Source organism: Balaenoptera borealis, assembly GCF_965194805.1.
Source record: "Balaenoptera borealis genome assembly, chromosome: 9".
In the NCBI taxonomy this organism is placed as follows: Eukaryota; Metazoa; Chordata; class Mammalia; order Artiodactyla; family Balaenopteridae; genus Balaenoptera; species Balaenoptera borealis.
The window spans coordinates 110,296,892-110,320,756 of NC_138873.1; the positions used below are offsets into that span (position 1 = coordinate 110,296,892).

Consider the following 23,865-nt stretch of genomic DNA (forward strand, 5'->3'; position numbering starts at 1 on the left):
ATGAAGAGCAAAAGATGAATGGAAGTATGTTAGAAGACCCAGTCATAGGTGCTTAATCAACGACATCTAATGACAATTAACAGGAGCTCCAGAAGATAAGAAAGGAGAACATGGAGGGCATAAATATGAAAATTGAGGAAACTCTTCCCAAATTGCTGGAAGATTTGAATCTTGAGATTGAAAAGATAAATATCATGTACTAAGCAAAAATTATTGAGGAAAGATTTACACAGAACACCCCTGGATGAAATTTTCTTACTCCAAAGATGAAGATAAAAATCCTGAAAGGATTCAGGAAAAAAATGAAAAAGTTTATATACAAAAAAATGATAATCAGACAGTCATCTGACTTACTGTTGACAGCAATATCTTCAATGTTCTGAAACAAACTTTCTGAATCTAGAAATCTATATTTAACTAATTGTGAGTACAAAATTAACACATTTGGGACATAAAAATATTCAGAAAGTTTACCTTTTACACACCCATTCTAAAATAATCAGTCTAAGATTTAGTCTAAGATTTAGTGTAACAGAATGATCAGGTAACATCCACTATAGGAAAAGAAGAGTGGCTTAATATCAGGAAATGTAACAACATAACTCAGTGTATCAAACAAGTATAGGGGAAAATCATATAATCATATCGATAGATTCTTCAAAAGCATTTGATAACATTGACAACCATTTCTAAGTAAACCCTAAAAAAGCTAGAAATATAATAAAGCCTCCTAAATATGAACAGGAATATTTATCAGAAACTAACAGCAATTATTATTTTTAGAGATGAAAACTAAAGCCATATCAATAAATATCAGAACTCAGGATAATTACTATTGTTATTTTAGTCTTGGACCTTTTGGTGAATACGATAAGACAAGAAAATAAAATAACTTGTATAAAAATAGAAAAAAGTAAGGGGCTGTCTTTTGACTAAGATCGTATACCAAAATGGAAATTGTGTACAAATGGAAATTCAGTAAGGTGCCTAAATATAAAATAAACATGCAAAACTCAATATGTATATATCTACATTCACAGGTTTTCCAAACTGCTTCCCCAAAACATTTTAATAGTTAAGAAATGTTTGAGAGTACATTTCCCCCACATATCCACCAGTAATAAATGTTGACATTCTTTTTGATTCCTGTCAACATAATGCATGAATGTTAACATTTCATTATTAATTCAGTTATTAGTATTACTTAGACTTTTGTTAAGCTTATGCATTATTTCATATATTTTGGGCAATTTGGGTTTGATTTTCTGAGAATTGTTTATTCATAACCTTCACTCATTTTTCTATTAGTTTGTCTTTTTCTTATCAATTTGTAAGCACTCTTTGTATATTAAGTATATTAGCGTTTATCTATTAAATGCAGTATAAATATATATATGTACACATTTTTTTCTGAATCGATGTCTTGTTTCCTGATTTTGTTTTGCTTTCAAAGTTTTGTTGTTTTGCTCTTCTGTGCTAAAATTAAGGTGCAAATGTATGTGCAAAAATTAAAGTGTGTATGATCTACGTAATGCAAAATCATACGTGAGTCTGTGTGTATGTGTGTATCAAAAGTACAGAAAAGATAGGCTTTGAGACTCTATGTACTAATTTGTAGTGATATCCATGATATATTGTTGTTTGAAAAAGTTAGTTACTAAGTAATGTGTATATTTCTTTCTTTAAAACAACTTGAAATATAATATACATATAAAACTCATCTCATTGAAACGTACGGTTCAATGGTTCTTAGTACCTTTACTGACTGGTGAAACCATTGTCACAAATCAGTTTTAAAACATTTTCATCCTCCCAATAAGATCCCTCATTCACATTTGCAGTTAACCCCCATGCCCGACCCCAGTCCCAGGCAACCACTAATCTACTTTTGTTTCCATAAATTACCTTTTCTTGTCTTTTCAAATAAATGAAAACCAAACAATATATATGTTTGAAAGTAGGCTTGCATATATTTGTATGAATAAGGAGAAAGCTGAGGAGGGATACACATCTGGGTGTTGGCTTTGGTTAAAAATCAGAGGTTTGGGGTGAAAGCAAGAGGGGAAGAACAAAGACAACCAAGTAAACACTTTTTAACACAAAAGAAGCATAACCAACAAAAAAATATAAACAGGAAATTCATGTAAAGCACATTACAAATAACATAGGAGTACAATAAGAAAAATCAGCTGTCATGCGCAATGAAATATTGTTTTCACTGTTAGACTGACAAAAAAATCCTTAGACGGATGAAACCCAGTATTGCTGAGGATTTTAAGAAATGGCCAGTCCCATACTTTGCTAGTGGGAAAGTAAGTTAGTATGGGAAAAGAATCTGAAAAAAGAGTGGATATATGTATATGTATAACAGATTCACTTTGCTGTACACCTGAAACTGACACAACATTGTAAATTGACTATACTCCAATACAAATTAAAAAAAAAAAATGTTGGGCCATTGTAAAAAAAAAAAGAAAGTAAGTTAGTACAGCCTGTTTTGAAGGGCAATTCATTAGCATCAGTCAACATTTAAAAGGAGTTTACCATGAGTTATTTTTATATTTTTTTAATTTACTTTAGTGAAATATAGTTGAATTACAGTGTTGTGTTAGTTTCTGGTGTACCACAAATGAGTCAGTTATACATATACAATAGTTTGCTTCTGCTAATCCCAAACTCCCAATCCTTCCCTTCCCCACGTTCCCCCACCCCCGCTTAAATCCTAGGGAAATTACAGATGAGCAGTGTTGTATTTTGTAATAGCTAAATAAAAATGCCTATAGACAGGAACATATATGTGTATGTGTGTATATACACATACACACTCTATCCGTCTATCTATCTATCTGCCTATCTCACCTATACACATGGTATGTACTATCAGTGTGTCCTTTATCCTCTGCTTCTTCCCACTGGCATAGAAGCTTTGTGATAACGGGGACTTCTTACTCCCCTGAGGCCTGACTCATACCTGGCACCATATGGATACGAAATAATATTTGTTGAATGTTAAATGAATGAACTAGACTGTAATAGTTATCAGACATTTTATGAAAGGAAAATTTCAGATCTCAATTATAATCTATATCTTTACTTTTAATTCTTTATTTTCAGTGGGTTTTTTCAAAACAAATGTATTTCCCTCATGTTTGCATTGCTGTCTTATTATTTTAAAAACCATAGATTAAATCTCTCACCCTTCCAAATTAATCCAGGAAACGTGTTTTTAGTCCTTTCTTCAAATTACCTAAACAAGTCCAAGCTTAAAATAAATTAAAGGCCTTTGTTTTAAATAAGGTAAGAAATTTGAAGGTTGATTTAAGGTTTTACATGAATAGTCATGAAGAAAACAGCAAGTTAGCGTCTTTGTATTTAACTTTGTGGAGTAACTACAGCATTGGTCCAAGCAGTCTGGGGACAGCTTCCCTTAGTGTCTTTGTATTTAACTTTGTGGAGTAACTACAGCATTGGTCCAAGCAGTCTGCGGACAGCTTCCCTTCTTTTTATGCTAGAGGAAAAATGTTCCTCATTCTTACAGACATGTGATTTCAGACTAAGTGGAGCTCTACTGGTTTAGCAAACTGTTCTAATCAGTGATCTATAATAAACAATAATGATTTCTTTTAATGTGACCTTTTGGCTTAAAAAAATCATTTAAACTATCAACCTTTCTTCTTAAAAAAAAGATTTTTCTCCTCTTTACATCACTATCTTTAAATTTATGATTACCAACAGGAAACACTATTGTTCTAGTTTACCTGTAGTCCTACCTGCCTGGTGGTAGCACAGTGAGAAGCAGAACTTATGTGGGTAACACAGTTAAACAGAGACAGATCAGTCTGTAGTGAGGATATGTAGAAACCTAATCAGCTTAAAGTATTTCAGCACATTTAGAATTTGTAAAGAATACTTTATTATTTTGTCTGGCAGAAGTTACAGGGCACTGGGAAGAGGCAATATCCCTATTACGTAGTATTACATATTATGCTTTAATATTTCCCCCTGGTGTGAATATTATACTTAAAACTTAATGCCTCAAGTTCCTTATGATGGTTATTTTTATTTTGTTTGATTTTATGAGAAAAGGCACCTTCATTTCTCCAGCAAGAAGGCAGACCCCTGTTATGTGTGTGTGTTATCAGACCTCTCACAGACCAGAGAAGTTCAGACCAGGAATTAAGTCATCTAGAGTTGCATTTCCCATCTTCTTTCCTGTTATCAAAGATTAAATAACCATCGTAGTTCGTATGTGTATCTCCGTTCTTGAGACATCAACATTTATATAATAAATAAAGTAAAACTTGCATGAACTTGTTTTCTTACTGTCATGTAGATGAAAAAGTATACCTTTCAGTAAAAGTGAATACTCTTCCCAAGGGTTTTGGGGTGAGAAAAGAAAGTTGGGAACAAGTCTAGAAGGGAGGAATCTTTCCTTACAGTGGTGATGTTCACTGGAGATGGCAGAAAAAAACAGTAATCTACTAATTTCCCAATTGCTGAGCAGTAGATTACAAATATCTTGTATCTGGGGCTTGGTGCAAATTCCAGTATTTTTTTCTAATTGAAGTATAGTTGATTAGCAATGTTGTGTTAGTTTCAGGTGTACAGCAATGTGATTCAGTTATACATATACAACTATGTTTTTCAGATTCTTTCCCCATATAGGTTACGTGAATTCCTATACTGCCAACACCATATTGATAGATCATTCTGCACAGTCTCTAGGAGTAGAAAATTTCTCAGTAATGTTTTCAGAATGAGTTTAATAAACTATTTGAAGCAGTTATAAAGTTGCCATCAAACAACACAGTTATGGAGCTTGGATAATGATTCTCTGAGCCAGTGATACCGTCTAAGAGACACAGGCCAGGAATGATGTGAGTGAAGTGCTATCCCCTCCCCAGGCCAGCGATGTAGAGCAGGTCACCTGTGCATGGTGGCCCTCAGCTCCTGTGGGACTTTTATGCTATTAATGATTCCCAATCCCCCCCTCCAAAAAAAGGTTTAAATATACTTTCAAGCTATGTGTATCTAAGTCAAATGGTTAGTCAGTCTTAGAAACCATACTTGTTACACTTGGTAAATTAGAGGCCGCATTTTGTGGCACAAATATCACTAGAAAGTTACATTTTCTCAAAAAATGATAGTATTTAATGATGACCAGCACCCTTAGTATTCAAAAGAATACAAATTCCCTTCAAACGGAGGGGACAAAAGAGGGTCCCGATTGATTTTTCCTCACATTTTGACATTTTATCAAGTTACTTAAACTTTACCACACAATTTAAATAACCCATGGCAGAGTAAAGACTGACATTCTAGATTTTTCAGTAGACATTTAAGGATAAGGATTCTTGGTGTTATACTTTAAAAATATATATTTCAGAATTTGATGTGCCTAGAGCTTAGAGTACTGCTGGCATAAAGGAGGGTGGTGATGAAAGTGATAAATCACTAGACTTTGATTAAAGTGGTCTGTTCTCACCTCAGTTGAGCTGTGAACCCAATGCGTTGCTATGAGCAAGTGATCTAAGTGTAGTTCCCTTTCCTGGGAAGTGTTGGGTGTTGACTTAGGTGACCTATAAACTTCCTTCAAGTTCTCACATTCTGGTACTAAAATACTTATACTTTGCATTATTTTGATAAAATGCTTTATGTCATGCTTTTTAAGCAATCATTAAAAGTGAAATTCTGCATTTCACTTAGTTGTTAGTGGGTCTTTTAAATTTTTAAGATGTTTCACAAAAGATCACTGTCTTAAACTTTGTAAACTGAGTTTGTGAGAGGCAATTAACTTAATTCAGCCTCCTTCTAAATATCAAGCACTGTGCTAGGCACATTACAGAAATTCTCTTTTCTAGCACCCACCCCAAATTTAGCAAGTTGAGTATTACTGTCCTCAATTTACAGAGGAGGAAACTTAAGTCTATAAATGTAAATTGAGGTACTGTATTTCAAAGAGCATGAAATCGGGTTTACCTAACCCCAAAGACTATTTTTATTCCCCCACTGTACCATTTTAAATGAGAACACCTTCTTTACTCCTTGGATCAAAATATGAGGTATTTTGTTATCATTTTAAAATGATATTCTGACAGAAAGTAGAACATTCGAAATAATCAGTATGTCTTTTAACAGGTTAGACAGTAAATTCCTCCTCTGTAGTATGACATCTTTCCATTTAGTGAGAAAAGTGGATAACCATTGGTATTTATTTCTAAAATCCATCAGAACTTACTCCCAGAATCATATACAATAATAAGGAAAACATATTTTTTAACGAGTAGTTGCAGACTTCTGTCAGTGTGAAGTCTGCATCGTCACACTTTTCCATTATGTGTACAGAAATGAGGTTAACTCCAGCTTAAAATTAAGCAGGAATCATCTTGCAATGACAGGTGTTTCTGCTCTGCTACGATATCATTTCCAAGGTAACTAAACAGAGCATCATAAAGGAAGGATTATGTTAGCAGGTGTGAAATAAATAGCAGGAGAACACTTATAGAAACTTTATAAAACCTTGAAAGTAGATGACTTTTTTGGTAAACAGGGCCACCAGCAATAATACATATGGAGTTAGGAGGGGATCATAAATCACCTAGTACTTGAAGTACGTGGTGAAACCTAGGTCAATGTTAATTTATTAGAAATAGGAGAATTTATGCAAACAGCTTTCTCCATGATACAGTTTTATGAAGCAAGCTATTTTTTAAATTTTATTGAAGTAAAATTGATTTACAATGTGTTAATTTCTGCTGTACAGAAAAGCAACTCAGTTATATATGCATACACACTTTTCATATTCTTTTTCCATTATGGTTTATCCCAAGATATTGAATATAGTTCCCTGTGCTATACAGTAGGACTCTGTTGTCTATCCATCCTATATATAATAGTTGAAGCAACCTACTTTTTCAAGTTCTTTGGTGACCATGGGTCTGTTATTTATGATAGGTTGGTATGCAGTAGATAAACTTATGTTCAGAAAACAGTGTCAATGGTGACTTGGTATGCTATGTTTTTCTTTTCTTATTGAAAGCTGTTTCAATTTGTTTCTAACATGTAGACTAGTCATAAAATGCTCTTGAATATGTTTATCTCAAAACAATGAGCAGAAAGATACACAATTTCTGGTCAGCAGTGGTTTTTCAGAGGAAGGAAGACAATTTAGAAAAACTGGGATGTGGAGTTGGTCCTGTTTCTCTTTCAATGAATAGACCATATCAAAGTAGGGAATTGTTTAAGTGCAGAGTTTGGGGGAAAATTCAGTTTTAATTGTTCCATGGAAACTGGAATTCTAAAGGGATTCCAGAGCAAAATACTGGGTCAAGAAAGTCTCCACCATATGGCCCTGGTGTTTGGGAAGAGTGGCCAGTTTTAGAGACTGTGGGGGAGGGATGGTGTCAAGAGACAATGGGTTGCAGACATGTGTGCAGAGCTTCACAGCTTCCGTGGACTTGGATTATGACTCTAGGTGGCAGGGGGAGCAAGGCATTACATTGAAACCTTGGTGATGATTCCAGGACCTTGCCTTCTTCCCATCAAGCTCTGTGGATGCTCAGCTGATATTCAGGGCTGCCTGTGAAGATCAAACCCCATTTTGATCAGAGGAAGGCTCCAGAATATGACAGAGGGACATAACTAATTCCTTATTGCAGTAAATGCCTCTTCTACATGATCACAGGCCTCTTCTAAAAGATCACATCTTTTCTGCTGGAAGTGTGACACTTCAGCAATACATGACACATCACTGGATAAGGTCCTATTACTTGAATGCGAACTCTGAGCCATCCACAGATTGGCAATTAAAGGATAACATTATGCATGGATCCTGAAAAGAGTGAGAAAAAGGATGGGGAAAGTGAAGAAAGAAAAAGTCAGATATAACTAAATGTGAGCTAACTATTATATATAGAATGGTCAAACAAGGTCCTACTGTATAGCACAGAGAACTATATTCAATGTCCTGTAATAAACCATAGTGGAAAAGAATATGAAAGAGAATCACTTTGCTGTACAACAGAAATTAGCACATCATTGCAAGTCAACTATGCTTCAATAAAATATTTTTTTTAAAAAAAGAGTAAATGTGATCTGGGGACAATTTTCCGGGGACAGATTCATGTCTGCCTGATGTCTTCTCCTGCAGCAGCTGACATTCCTGAAGCTGCAAATCATTAGCTAAGACACAACAAAAAACACTTCATTTTACAACTATGCACTGTGTCTCCATTAAGTGTTATTCAAGTAGTTGCTCATTAATAAGATGGTTTACTTTAAAGCCAAGTACATTTTTACAAAGGTTAATAACTCAGAATGACTTCTCACCAATGCAGCAATGGTCCTGAATTCCAGAAAAGGAGCTGATTTCACTCTGTCCAAGAATTAACAAGGAAGAGTGTACGTCTATTGACCTCTTTCCTGGGTAGAGAAGGAGTTTGAGATGATAGCTCTAAAGGAGATGCCTCCTATTCTAATCACATGTCAGGATGTGAGACAATGAAACCTTGGAAGCTGAGGCATGAAGATTTTCTCACATTTATGAGAAAACTTTTAAAGAATATTTGACCCCCATGCCCTCACTAATGACAAATATATTTTATTGCATAGAAATTTCTCAAGCTAGCATAGCCAGAATTGTTCAGTTTACAAGCATTGTAATGTCTCAACCTTAGTTTGCAGAAATTGAAGCAGACAGAAATAGGAGGTAATTCTCTGTTATCTGTGTTTGCTCATTACTATTCACATGTCTTCTCCTAAGTCTGAATTTTTGTTTTCGTTCCATTCTATTTCTCAGGCTTCCATGCATGGCTCTTGCCCTCAAATTAAGGACGGCTGGTCTACAGTGATGGGCCACAGGGTCCAGATTATACTGTTGCCCTCCGAGACCCTTTTCTGCTTCCCAAGGTTTTGCAATCTAATAATGACGGTCAGAATTATTGTTATATTCGGTTCAGGTTGACCTTGGTGACTGTAATAAATACAGTTGACAATCATTCTGGTCTAGCATGTTTGAATGAACTTAAAGGTGGAAAGACATATATCCTATTTTAATTGAAAAAGTAGTCGGCTGAATCAGGATAAACCTTGAAAGAAGTGGTATCAGAGTTTAAAAATTACAGAGAAGGGATCGTGAGGTTTTCTGATTTTCTCTGAACTTCATCACAATCTGCTCAGATTAGCAGCTGAAACTGTGCTAAATGGGGAAGAAAAACATGCCATCCTGGTGATCTGTGCTATATTTGACATCTCTTATTGTCAATAAATTCTTCCTTGTATCAGATGCTAATCCTTGGCACTGCAATATGTATGTGTTTGTTGCCTCTAATACCCTCTTCTGGAGCCAAGAAGAGCATCACAATCCCTCTCTCTCCACTCCCTACCCTCTTTCCCGTGTAATAATATGACTTTATGTATAAAACAGGCCTTTTTACTTAAGGGAAGACAGCATGAGTTGGATGTGAAATGGTCATTTTTAAACCCCACATTTAATTTGTTTACCAAACATTTTTATAGCACTTACCATGCATCAGGCATTACTCCTAGTATTTCACAAATGTTAATTCATTTAGTACCCTCACAACAAGCCCAGAGGGAGGCGCCATTATTGAGCCCATGATGCAGTCAAGGAACCTAAGGCACAGAGAGGGTGCGTAGCCTGCCCCGGGGTCACAAGGACTGAGGAGTGAGGGAGGTGGTTCTCAGTCACTGTGGTGTGTTCCTCTCCATGAAACCTTCTGCGTGATTTTCTCTAACATCTTTAATGTGTTGACTGGGCTCTGTTCCCAACAGTATTAACTCTACTACAGATATCCTAAGGTTCTTATGCAGTGTATGTCTGGTCTTGTTACCAGGCAAAACTTGGGTCCGCTCGCCAGCCCACAGCGAAGCCAGTCTGCTGACACTGGGTTGTAGTGAAGGAAAGTGCAGCATTTATTGTAGGCACCAAGCAAGGAGAATGGGCAGCTCGTGCTCAAAAGACTCCCAACTCCCAGATGGATTTCAGGGAAGGGGTTTTAAAAAGGCAGTGTGAGGGAGGGGGCTGCAGGGTGAGCAATCAACTGGTGCACAATTCTTGAATTGGTTGGCATCAAGGTGAAGTTTCGAGCGTCATCAACCTTCTGGTTTCAACCAGTCTGGGGTCTATGTGCTTGTGGTCAGCAGTTTTCATCTGGTTGGGATCTGCTCCCTATAAAACAACATAGGAATGTGTGTCAGGCCTTTATCTATATCTTTGAGGGAAATGGGACTTCCGTGATTCTGCCATAGTCTAAATTGTTACCAGTTTTCCAGCTCAAGAGTTATTCTTTGTTTCTACATCTTCACATTCCTAATCAGCAACTCCTGAGCCAGCCTTAGAGACTCAGGGGAGGACTGGGAGACTAAAGCAACAGCCTTTTACTTCAAAGGACAAGGATATGGACGGGACTTGTACATGGGTTCAGCCTGTGTGTGTGCATGTGTGTGTTTGCAGGAGTGCACTTGTTGGTTGTATGTTGTTATTATCACAGCATTTGTGGAATTGCTGGCACTGGGGAACCTTAAATTAGGAAGCAAGGAATATATAAGAACTCCCCCCTCAAAAACACAAACTCCTAACTAATTGCATTGTGAGAACTTAAGCAATTCACAGCCACTCTGAGTCAATTTCCTCATTAGCAAAATAAGGGAGTGGGACTTGATTTTTTTTTTTTTTCATCTTGAAATTCTAGATCTTGATCAGGATACATATTGATTTCTCAAGCAGCCATTAAGGACATTTCTCCTCAGGATAGAGCTGACTTTTGACATTTGAAAGAACTGTACCTCAAGACTTTAATAAATCCCTAAGTTTCCAAGAACCACAATAGCTTCGGGCTCTCACTACAAGATACACTAAAACATAAGTGAACTTTTTACATGACCACTTTCTAGTCTCTATTAGCTCTAAAAATACTGAAATAAATAAATTACACATTTATTATAAAAAATTATGTCACAAAACCAAACTTATTCTGTTATATAACCAATCAGACAAAACCAGCAACAACACACCTGCAGTCAAACAAAACTGGGTTTGTGTATTTGCTGCCCTGAAAGAGAAGGTTCTAGAGGAGCCCTAGGAAAGATCCTGAGGAGAGTAGAAGAGGCAGACCTAATGGGATGGACCTGTTGTTTAATATGATGTGACGATCATTTTGACGTCATATTATTATGTGACGAGGTTACTGAGGATTATAGCTGGGTCCTGCCAATCTGTGATGCTATCTCCTTAAATGCATTATTTTGGAAAATATAATGCTTTAAGCAGTTGCACTTTCGTGTTCGCTTGTACAGGTGGTTGTAATGCTACAGAAACTTTTTTTTTTTAATTTCAAAATGATCAAATTTCTAAACATACAAGGCATAAAGGGGACAGAATTTATTTGCATGCAACAGTAGGTATAAAAGATGCAGCAGGAAACACTGTTGAGAACATAACTCTCACCTAATGAAGGCCCAGAATTAATTATAAGCTTGAATATGCAAGTGATTATACAAGTGATTTATAATATCTCTGCTGTTCAGGGAGATGAATTTTCTCTGCTTGGCAGACTGCCTGATTCCTGGAAAGAAAGATATATATATACACATATATATTTTTATAACAGCTATAAATTTGCAAGCTGGGAGGATAATTACACGTGGAAAGAGTTACACATTTTTACAAAAAGCAGAATCTTTCTCTTTTGCTTTTGCTTGAAGTTTTTGACCCCCTCGAAGCAGCAGCATGTTGCTGTGCTTACGGACAACTGACCTCTGGATGGATGTATTGATTGTACAACTTTGTAGAATGAAAAGGAAGCAAACAATTCAACAGAAATTGATTGAGCATCAGTTATGCCTAGAGTGTATGACGGTTGCCCAATAGGATGAAAAGAATAGAAAAAGGACCCAGCTTTCAAGGAGCTGCAGTTTAATAGAGACGACAAAGCTAGAGAGTCATATGAATGCAAAAAGAAGTTAAGGCAAAAAGAAACTGGTCAGTTGGCTAATGTGAAAATTCTTACAAATGCATAATCATTTGTCTACTTGTAATTAACATTTTATTAATCTACATTTATTGAAATAATTAAAGTACATGAATATAAGACTACCGGAAAATCCAAAACACATGGTCACTGTGAATCTTCTACAGGAATTGCTGTTTGCCTGTCTCAGCCAATCCATACCCAGTGTGGTGGCTGGACTGGCCCTTGTGGTTCTTATTATGACTGCAAGATGCCCTCAGCAATAACCATCAGGAAACAGAAAAACAAGGTTTATTACTTACAGGTCCTGGAAATTATATGGCACACCTGGGACCACACAGCATGGTCTCAGGTAGACAGGTAGATGGCAAGAGAGCTTGGCCTGGGGTTCTGATTTTATTGGGCTGGGGGTGTAGGGTTTCACTAGCCGCTCTTTATTGGTGAATTTAAAACAAAAGAGGAGGAACTTGAAGCATGGGAGGATAAAAAACAAGGGTCCCAAATGGTCAGGTATCAAATCAACCAAGATCTCTAAAACAAAGGAGTCTTAGCTGGGGGAGGTGGCCTGGCTCTTTTATGTTGTGTTGTGCCTGGCTAGGTGTTTATTTGAGACTGCCATTTTTGAAGTGGATGCCTCAGTAATCAAAGCTTAAGTCGGGCATTTTCATTGTAAAAAATTTAAAAACAGTTGTCAGGGCTTGCACTATAGGCATCTTATACTAACTTTTTTAATAGATAAGAATCATCTGCCTAATAAAGAAATAACTGTGCAATTGGCCTGATGACACTGATGCTTTAAAAAAAGCAGTCACCTGATATTTGGGATAATGGAGTAAGAAGAGTCTAAATCTGAAATTTTTCTTCTTCATGATTTTCTTGGTTGTTCTTGACCTTTAGCATTCTACAATAATTTTAGAATCACCTTATGCATTTCCAGAAAAACTTGGTGGGATTTTTTTGTGTGCTGGGGAGAAGATTGCATTAAGTATATAGAGCATTTTTAGACCTACGCATTTGCACATTTGTGATTCTGCAGTTAATGAGCACACTTCTGCTTGTATGTATTGGTGAGGTCAAATTTCGTTCAACTTTTTATACCCTTACTGATTTTTATTCTGCGTGTTCTGTCAGTTACTTAGCGATGTGTTTATTTCTCTCATTATACTTGAGATTTGCCTATTTTTCTTCATTAGTCAAGTTATGCTTCATATGTTGAGACTATATTGCTAATACATATAAAATTAGAGATTAGTGTCTTTGGATGGATTAATCTTTTACTATAATGAAATGTGCCTTTTTATCTATAGTAGGATTTCTTATATCAAGTCTACTTTGTCTGGTATTAGTATAACGACACTAGCTCTCTCCTGGTCATTGTTTGCATGAAACTTCTTTTACTTTCTCTTCATTTAATCTGTCTGTATCCTTATATTCAAGGAATATCTCTTCTAACTAGCAAGTAGTTGGGTTAGGTTGTTTACAAAATCCAGTCTGATGATTTTCTTCTTTCAACTGGAACATTAATTTGTTTACATTCTATGTTGTGGTACTGTTAACTTTACCCTCTTCCTTTGTATTTTCTCTTTACCCCATTATTACTTACTTTTGAATTAATTATATTTAGCTTTCTATTCTTCCATTAGCTTGTTAGTAATACATTATTTTACCATTCTTTATTTGTTATCCACAAATATTATTATTATATTATTAATGCTTAATGTTTATTAATATATTTACCACTTCCTGGAAAATACAAGGACCTTATACCACATTAATGTAATATATCGACTCCACATTTATGCTATTATTGAGATTTATTTTAAGATAAATATTTTAAATGATTCTTGCTTGCCATAAATATTTATTTAGATTTACCAATTGTTGCTCTCCATTCTTTCCCGTATTTTGGTTTCTATCTGGTATACTTCTCCTTCTAAAAACCTCTCCTTAGTATTTCCTTTTCTGTGCTTCAGCTGGTAATACATTCGCATTTTATTAGAATCAGAATGGCTTTATTTTGGGGAATTCCCTGATGGTCCAGTGGTTAGAACTGCACACTTCTACTGCAGGGGGCATGGGTTCAATCCCTGGTCGGGGAACTAAGATCCCTCCTTCCTGCAGCAGACCAAAAAGAAAAGAAAAGAAAAAAGAAGAATGGCTTAATTTTTAAAGGACATGTTCCACTTTTATAGAATTCCATTTGGCATTTGTTTTCCTTCATCACCAAAATATAACTGTACTGTTTTCTGACTCTTCTATTGAGAGGTCAGTTATCAATCTTATGGTTTCTCCTTTGAAAATAATGTTTCTTTTTTTCTCTGACTGTTTAAAAAAGTTTGTCTTTGGTTTTCTATAGTTGTATTCTGATGTACTTAGGTGTTGTTTTCTTTGTCTTTATTCTGCTTAGGGTTTGCAGCAGTTCTTGACTCTGTGGCATTATGTCTTTCATTGGTGTCTTAGTCAATTCTGGCTGTTACAACAAAATACCATGGACAGGGTTGCTTAAACAACAGCCATTCATTTCTCACAGTCTGGAGACTGGGAAGTTCAAAATCAAGGTACCCACCTCCAAATACAATCACATTAGGGATTAGGGCTTCAACAAATGAATACAGAGGGAACACAGTCATTCGGTCCATAGCAGCTAGTTTTGGAAAATCATGGCCTCAAGGATTGCTTCTGCTCCATACTTTATATTCTCTCCTTCTAGGACTCCAATTACACACATGCTAAACCTTCTTACCATGGTTCATATCTCTCTTATGATCATCCTTATTTTATAATTCAATATTTTTTCTTCTCCCTACATCAGCCTGCATATTTTATGCTAATTTGAGTTCACTAATCCTATTTTCTATTTTTTCTAATTTGAAAGGCTACCAATCTACTGAGGTCTTAATTATTTAAGTTCACTCTTTTTCAGTTCTAGAATTTTCATTTGCTTCTTGTATAATTTCTGATTCTCTGTTTAGATTCTTCATCTTGTCATCTAACTTACTGAACATATTAAACACCATATTGGAATATCTGTCTTATAACTGCAGTATTTGGATCTCCTGCGGGTCTGTTTCCATTACGTGTTTCTCTCTCCTTCTTCCTCTTTCTCTCTACCTGCCCCTGTCTCTCTGTCTTCATCTCTTTCTGTCTCTCTTCATGTGGTGTTGCCTCCTGGTATATGTAGTAATTTTTGGATGGATGCTTTAGACTTTTCATAAAAAACATACGATGTAATTTGAGGATTTTGTGATGTTATACTACATCAAAATCAAGTACTTTTGCTTCTTCCAGGAAGTAAGGGTAGAGGCAGATTGCTTTCATCCAATCAGAGACTGAGCTGGTTTGAAGCTGGAAAGCCATGAACACATCTAGGTCTAGAGTAGTTGGGGAAGAAATGGTGCTATTGGATCCTGGGAGGGCAGTATAATGAGGGGCCATCCAAGGGGAGCTATAGAGGGATGAAGTCACTGTCTAAACTACTGGAGGAAAAAAACACCCAAACTTCTCTCTGCTTACTTCTGGTCTCCCACTCATGCTTCTTATTTGGGAGAAATAGCATCTTAACAAGGCAGAATTTTTCAATAATTAAATGTGATATATGTCTCCATTTATTAGTCTGCTTGAACTATCATAACAAACTACCATAGACTGGGTGGCTTAAGCAACAGACATTTATTTATCATGAGGCTGAGAAGTCCAAAGGTAAGGTGTCAGCAGGGTCAGGGTCTGGTGAAAGCTCTCTTCCTGGCTTTGAGACAACCACTTTCTTTCTGTGTCCCCACCTGGCCTTCCCTCTGTTCTTCCACAGGCAGGAGCAGGGGGGAAAGCTCTCATCTCTTTCTTCTTATATGGACATTAATCCTAGTCTTTTTGGATCAGGGTCTCCCCCATGATCTCATTCTTACAGGCCCCTATCTTCACATACAGTCATGTTAGGGGTTAGGACTACAACATATGAATGGGGGGGGGAGGGGGAGGACACAGTCCAGTCCACAGCAGTCTTCAAAAATTTTTTCTCAACAATGTTTTATAAATTTTAGTGTAGAGCTTTTATGCATATAGTTGCTAAATTTATCCTTAAGGATTAAAATTTATTTTTGTATATTGAATTCGTGTCCTGCTACAAGATATTAGTTCCAGCAGTGTTTTGTAGATTCTTTAGGAATTCCTATATATACTATTATGACTTCTGTACATAAGGATACGTTTACTTTTTCCTTTCCAAAATTTATATTTTATTTCTTTTTGCCTTATTGTATTTGCTATGATCTCTATTACAATGGTTAATAGTGGTGTTGAGAACAGAAATCCTTGCTTTGCTGTCGATCTTAGGTAGAAAACATTTGACTTTCACAATAAATGTTCTGTTAGTGGTAGGTTTCCTGTATATTTGATAAACTTTTTCTTAAATCTTTTTGCTTCTATGTTTTTGAGGGATAATGGTTTTTAACTTTATTTTCCTACAGGAAGGTTTTCTTGTATCAGGAATTTAGCTTCAAGGCTAAGCTGACCTGATAAAAGGAGTTCAGAAGTGGAAGTGGTCAATCTTCCTCTTTGTTAGTAAAAAAAAGTCCATGTTATATTGATATCATTTTGATATCTTTAAATATGTTTAAAAGAATTTTCCAGTAAAGATATCTGGTTTTGACATTTTCATTGTACATTGTCTTTTAATTATGAATTCAACCTCTTTATTAGTTATGGGGCAATTGATGTTTTCTATTTCTTCCTGTGTCAGTTTTGGTAGTTTGAATTTTAATGGAATTTCTCTAATCCATGTTAATTAACTTATTGGCATAAAGTTGTTCATAATATTCCCTTATTTATCTTTTTAATGAGTCTAGGATCTGTGGTGCTGTCCCCTCTTTTGGTAATTCTATTTTCTGTTATTTTTCTTAATCAGTCAAGTGGGATGTTCATCAGTTTTATTAGTCCCTCCAAAAAGCCAGTTTCTTTTATTTTTTTTTAAGTGCTTAAGTGGGTCTCAGTGCAATTTATTTTGTTTCCCTTACATGAAAATAGTCCACATTTTAAATGCATAGCTCTCCATTTAGACACATTTGAAATAGAAGCTGGTCCCTGAAATGAATGTTACAGCTTTTCTTTTTTATTTTAATTTAATTTTTAAATTTATTTTTAAAATTTTTTCTACTATTTTTCAAATTCTTTTCCCATTTAGATTATTACAGAGTATTGAGCAGAGTTCCCAGTGCTATACAGTAGGTCCTTGTTGGCTATCTGTTTTAAATATAGCAGTGTGTACATGTTAATCCCAAACTCCCACTCTATCCCTTGCCCTCACCCTTCCCCCCTGGAAACTATAAGTTCATTCTCTAAGTCTGTGAGTCTGTTTCTGTTTTGTGAATAAGTTCATTTGTATCATTTTTTTTTAAGATTCCACATATAAGAGATATCATAACCCAGTTTCTGATTTCATTGATCTTATCTGGGTTTTATTGAGTTTTAAATTTTATATTTAACTGATTTCCGCTCTAATCTCTATTGTTATCTTCTTTATTCTATATTTCATTATTCTTGTTAATTAATTTTATTAATTTTGTCTGTTTTAATGTGAAAACTTAGATCATTGATTTTATAATTGTTTCTTTTGGAATGGAGTGTTTAAAGCTATAATTTTCTAAAAAGTACTTTAGCCATGTCTCAGAAATTTTAATAAGTTGTATTTTATTATCATTCAGATCAAAACAAACATTTTAATTTCTGTTGTGATTTATTCTTTGACCTTCGCATATTTAGATACTTGTTGCTTAATTTCCAAAATTAGGCTATTCCCAGAGTTTTTGTTAGTGTTTTCTAATTTTATTTGGGTACAATATAAAATTCAAATTCTATTATATTTTATCTCATTCATTTAAATGTATATTTTTCATGTTTTATAATGCAAATACTGTGTTAATCTAGGAGGCATGAATATAACTTATTAAACAAATACCCATTTATTGTATAAGCTTCAAAAATATTTTGTTAAAGGAGTTGTGATCTCTCATGGAGCCCGTTGGAGGAAGAGATGCAGAAGAGCAAGAACTCAGGCAGCTCCATGGGTTTAGGGATAAAATTCACAAACAGAAAGAATACTTTACCAAAGAGATTGAAACTCTAAAAAAGAACCAAACAGAAATTTGGGAGCTGAAGACCTCAATAAAGGAGATAAAGAATGCATTAAAAGCATTGGAAATAGAGCAGACCAGATGGAAGAATTAGCGAGCTGAAAGATTGAAATCTAGAAATGATATGTGTAGAAGAAGAAAGAGAATTAAGATTTTAAAAAAAGGAGAAATTCTGCAAGACTATCCAACTCTATTAGGAAGTGCAACATTAGGATAATGGGTATCCCAGAAGGAGAATAAAGAAAGACAGGAGCAGAGAGTTTACTTAAAGAAATAATAGCTAAGAACTTCCCAAATCTGGGGAAGGAACTGGATGTACAAGTCCATGAATCTAAGAGAACAACTAATTATCTCAATGCAAAAAGACCTTTTCCAAGGCACATTATATTAAAACTATTGAAAGTCAATGACAAAGAAAGAATTTTAAAACAGCCAGGGAAAAAATGATCGTCACCTACAAAGAAACCTGCCCTTAGGCTACAGCAGATTTCTCAACAGAAACTCTATAGGCCAAGACAGAGTGGAATGACATTCTCAAAATACTGAAAGCTAAAAACTGTCAGCCAAGAATACTCTATCCAGGAAAGTTACTCTTCATAAAGGTACCCTTATGAAGGAGAAATAAAGGCTTTCCCAGACAAACAGAAGCTGAAGGAGTTCATCACCACTAGACGTGCTTTACAAGAGATGCTGGAAGGAGCTCTTCTACCTGAAAGGAAAAAGCAAAAGTACACAAAACTTTGAGTAAGGTGATAAATCGACAGACAAAATCAGAAAATTACAACTCTATATCAGAATATGTTGTTGAGCAATTAATTATAGCATAAAGTTTAAAGGGAAAAAAGCGATAAATATAATTATAGCTACTTCAATTTGGTAACAAACTTACAACATAAAATGGGATACTTTGAGACAACAAAAACATAAAAGGGGAAGAAGAAAAGGATGAGATCCATATAGGCAAATGAAAATGAGATGCTATCAGTAGAAAAAGGACGTCTTTATCTATGAGATGTTTTATAGAAATCTCATGGTAACCACAAAACATAAATCCAGAGCAGAGAGAGAAAACACTAAAAAAGGGGAAACTGAAAAAAAAATCATAGAAAATCACCAAATTAAAATGGCAGACAAAAACAGAAAGAAAAAGAATCAATGGAGATATAGAGCAAACAGAAAGGAAAAAATAAAATGGCAATACTAAGTTCTCATATCATAATCACCTTAAATATAAATGGATTGAATTCACCAGTCAGAAGACACAGAGTGGCTGGATGGATTAAAAAACAAGATTGAACTATAGCTCTAAAGACAAACATAAGCTCAAAGAGAATGGATGAAACATGATATGCTAAGCAAATAGCAGCCAAAAGAAAGTGGAGGTAGACATACTTATACCAGAGAAAACAGTCTTCAAGCCAAAAAATTGTAACTAGAGACAAAGATGGACATTACATAAGGATAAAGGGGACATTTCATCAAGAAGACATAACTATGATTAGTATATATGCACCTAGTATAGGATCACCATTACCTCAACGGATAGATCATCCAGATAGAAAGTTAACAAGGAGACAGAGGCCTAAAATGAAACATTAGACAGGATGAACTTCATAGATTTATACAGAACATTCCATCCAAATGCAACAGAATACACATTCCTTTCATGCACACAAGGAACATTCTTAAGGATAGAGCATATTTTGGGACACAAAACAAGTCCCAATAAATTTAAGAAGATTGAAATTATATCCAGAATCTTTTCTTATCACAGAGTTATGAAACTAGAGATCAACTACAAGAAGAAAGCTGGAAAATCACAGAAATGTGCAAACTGAACAACATGCTACTGAACAACTACTGGGTCAAAAAAGAAATCAAAGGATGTGGAGAAAAGGGAACCCTCATGCATTGCTGGTGAGAATGTAATTGGTGCAGCCACTGTGGAGAACAGTATAGCGGTTCCCCCCAAAATTAAGACTAGAACTACTACATGATCCAGCTATTCCACTTCTGAGCATTTATTCAAAGATTACAAAACAAAACACTAATTTGAAAAAATACAGGCACCCTTATGTTCATCATAGCATTATTTACAATAGTCAAGATATGGAAAAAACCTAAGTGCCTGTCAACAGAAGAATGTATAAAGGAGATGTGTTTTGTGTATATAGAATAGAATATTACTCATTCATTTAAAAAGATGAAATTTTGCCATTCATGACTACACGGATTGACCTTGAAGGCATTATACTAAGTGAAATAAGTCAGATGAAGAAAGACAAATAACATATGATTTCACTCACAAGTGCAATATAAATCGAAGAAACAAACAAAATAAATGAACAAACCAAACAAAAAGAAGCCTAAAGGTACAGAGAACAAGTATTGGTTACCAGAGGGAAAGGGGGTTAGGGGGTCAATTCTATGGTGACACATGGACACTAAATCCTTGGTGGTGAGCATGCAGTCATGTATACAGAAGTCAAAATATAATACTGTACACACAAAACTTATATAGTGTTATAAACCAATAAAATAAAAAGTACTTTAATATTACCTGTGAATTTCCATAATGCCAGCTATCTATTGACCAGGTAGTATCTAAAATAGGAGTCATTTTACTCACAGTAGAATATTTTATGAGACTTTATACACTTTCTGTCAGTAGAAACAATAAATTTGAACTTACTTGTGAATTCTCACGCATAGTACCTCGATACTTTCCTTGCGAACAACAGATAAGTTTCTGCTCCTTAAATTAAGGTTACAACAATAATAGTTGCCACAATTTATTAAATGTCAATAAAGTTACTGAATGCCAGAAAAAAATATGAGTCAGGACATAGAAAATAAAGATAGTGCATGTTTGGATGCTACTGAAACACAAAGACTAGATAAATAAATACAACTCGGTCCTGGGCTGTATATGAAGAGATGCACCGCCAACAAAATGACACAAAAAGATAAACTACAGGGGTTAGAAAACATATCTGGCAAAGATGAGCCTAAAGAGAGCAAAAAGAGCAGTATTAGAATTCAATTCAAAAAGATTCTGCAACTGAGCTCCTGCATTTGATTCTCAACACAGTGGCTAGAAGGATCATATTAAAGCATAAAACACGTTAGGTCGTTTCTCTGCTCAAAACCTTCCAAGAGTAAATCAATCAATCAATCAATCAATCAATCCTTCCCTCTACTTAAAAAAAAAAAACCTTCCAAGAGCTTCCATCACTCTCATCGTGAAAGTGAAAGTCTATGCTGTGACTCACGAAGACCTACTCAGTCTGACCCCTGTTGCTTTCTGAACCCACAACACCACCCCAACCTCACTGCCTCGGCCCCAGCTGTTCCTTGAAACCAGCAGGCATACCCGTCTTCAAAATCTTCTTCACTTGCTGTTCTTACAGCCTGACATACTCAGATACCCTCTCTCAGTGAAATGTTCCCTGACCAGCCAGTTTGAAGGTGAACCCCACTCACTGACACACAGAACGCCTGTCCTTATTTTTTCCACAGCACTTCTCACTATCCAGCACGCCTCGTATATTTACTATTTTGTTCTGTTTTTGTCTGTTTTCTTCACTGGAACAGAAACTCCACAGGCAAGATTTTTGTCATTTTGTTCACTGATATATCCCCAGAGCCTACAACAATGCCTAGCACATAACAGAAATATTTGTTTAAATCAGAAATCTGTGCAGAGTATGGCACTTCATACAGAAAATAAAGAATAATTTAATTTAATTGAAGACATGTCTTCAGTGAGTTTTTGTATATGTACTGAGCGCTTTCTGTGTGCTAAACACGGTTGCATATATTCTCTCACTCACTTAATCCTGACAGAGCCTGTGAAATCGACATTACTATTATTTTCCCTATTTTACGAATGAGTGAACTGAAACATAGAGAGATGGTGTGACTTCCTCATTACCAGAGCAGGAAGGTGGGACAGTCCACCCCCAGTTCTGTTCTTTTCATCGTGTTCAGTGTTCAATGACATGCTGTGACCTACACAGAATCAAGATAAGAAAAATGTTTGACTTTTCCACAGACAAGAGCAATGAGAGACACACCATCAGACAGCCTGTGTGAAAGCATCTCAAGGTGTAGGAACTGTATAATGTAATGCAGCTGATGTGGTTGAATTACATTCACATTTATACGTCTGTATCTCTGTAGGAACAAAATTTATCTCGCTGGCTTTGTATGCAGCTGAAAGCCCCTAAAAGATTTTATATGTATGATTAGTAAAGTGATGATGATGGTTAATGATTAGTTATTAGTAATAATTAGGCATTATCATGTTATTAGTGCCTCATAAGCACTTACTCTCTGTCAGGCTCTGTGCTGACCAATTCAGATAAATTATGTCATTAATGCCCAAAACATCTCAGTGAGTTAGGAGCTGTTAGTATCCTCAGTTTACTGATGACGGCACTGATTCAGGGAGGGGGCCTGAGTAAATAGCAAATAAGTGGTGGATCTGAGATTAGAACCTGTGCTGTTTAACTCTAGACACATAGTCTTCTTTGAAGGTCTGCCATGTGACGAAGGATTATCCAGTAAATCATGTTGAGATAGTTAGCTATGAGGGAAAAAAAAAACCACTTTAGATCCCTATCTCTTGTCACATATCAGAGTAAATTCTGAGGGACCAAGGAGTTAATTGTAAAATGTTCAAAAGTATTAATAGTCAATAAAAATAAAAGCGAATATTTATCAAAGCATTTTCTGGGCTAAAGTACAACAGAAGAATTGCCAAGGAAGAGCACAATAGATTAGACTGTATAAAATGAAAAACCATTTTATTGACAAAGAGAAAAATAATTGAAATGACAAGTAACAATATGAAAACTCTTTCTCTCAAAGAGCTAAATCAATTAAAACGGGTAGGAAAATAGTATTAATTTAATTGATAAAGACGCAAAAGGCTGGGGCAGTTAATATCCTAATGAACATCTGGAAAACACTGGGAAAAACGTTCATTCTCATTAGTAAAATTGAAATGAACAGAAGGGATAAAATTATCAATAAATGGCAGTAAATGATCATGGTATGCCAGTCTACTTTTAATCATATATTATGAGTATAGTTGAGAGGTAAATATACCACTAGACATCAAACCGCATATACCTGTCTATGTGACTATGTATATGTGGATAAAAATGAAATAAAAAGAAGAAAGCATTATATCAATATCAAAAATAAGAATCCTCTGCAAGTATATTCTTTCCCAACTGCAAGTCTATTCATGAGAGACAAAGTACAACTGAGCATCTAAGTTCAGGGCTAGTAAACGCTGCTGCTCCCAGCCGTATACTTTTGCTGTGACAGAGGATAAGGTTCATTTAGACACCCCTCTGTCCTTCCACCTAATCATTAGTTCATTTCCTCCACCAGGCACATCTGCAACTTGAAATAATACAGTTCTTATCCACCATAGAGCTGAGTGGTGGGCTTAGATTATGCATGATATTCTAGGGGGCAATACATTGTTCCACTTGGTGAAGAGTGTTCCTACCTTCAGATGCAAATGGGTTCTTCTTTTAGCCAGCTAAGTTTCTTTATGTAAACTACACTGTGCATTCCATGAGGTCCTTTGTTGCGGTTGCTGTTGTTTTCTCAGATATTTTATTCTCACTCCTGAAATCCCCATTCCAGGAGCCTCATCCTCTTGCTCCAAGTTTTGTTTTGTTTTTTTTAACATCTTTATTGGAGTATAATTGCTTTACAATGGTGTGTTAGTT

General features: G+C 35.5%; 1 protein-coding gene across 13 annotated transcripts in view; it reads left to right on the plus strand.

Moving 5' to 3' along the window:
* RIMS1 (regulating synaptic membrane exocytosis 1) overlaps positions 1–23,865 on the plus strand; it is a 467,002-nt gene that overhangs the window by 223,552 nt on the left and 219,585 nt on the right. For 3 of the 13 annotated variants that reach the window (XM_082405011.1, XM_082405012.1, XM_082405013.1), the window contains one exon: positions 1–11,972. This exon is cut by the window's left edge and continues 27,834 nt beyond it. The exons of the other annotated variants lie outside the window; for them this stretch is intronic. The gene's annotated coding sequence lies outside the window, so the exon portion shown is untranslated. Of the gene's footprint in view, positions 11,973–23,865 lie in introns of those variants that run through there. 13 annotated transcript variants of the gene reach the window in all.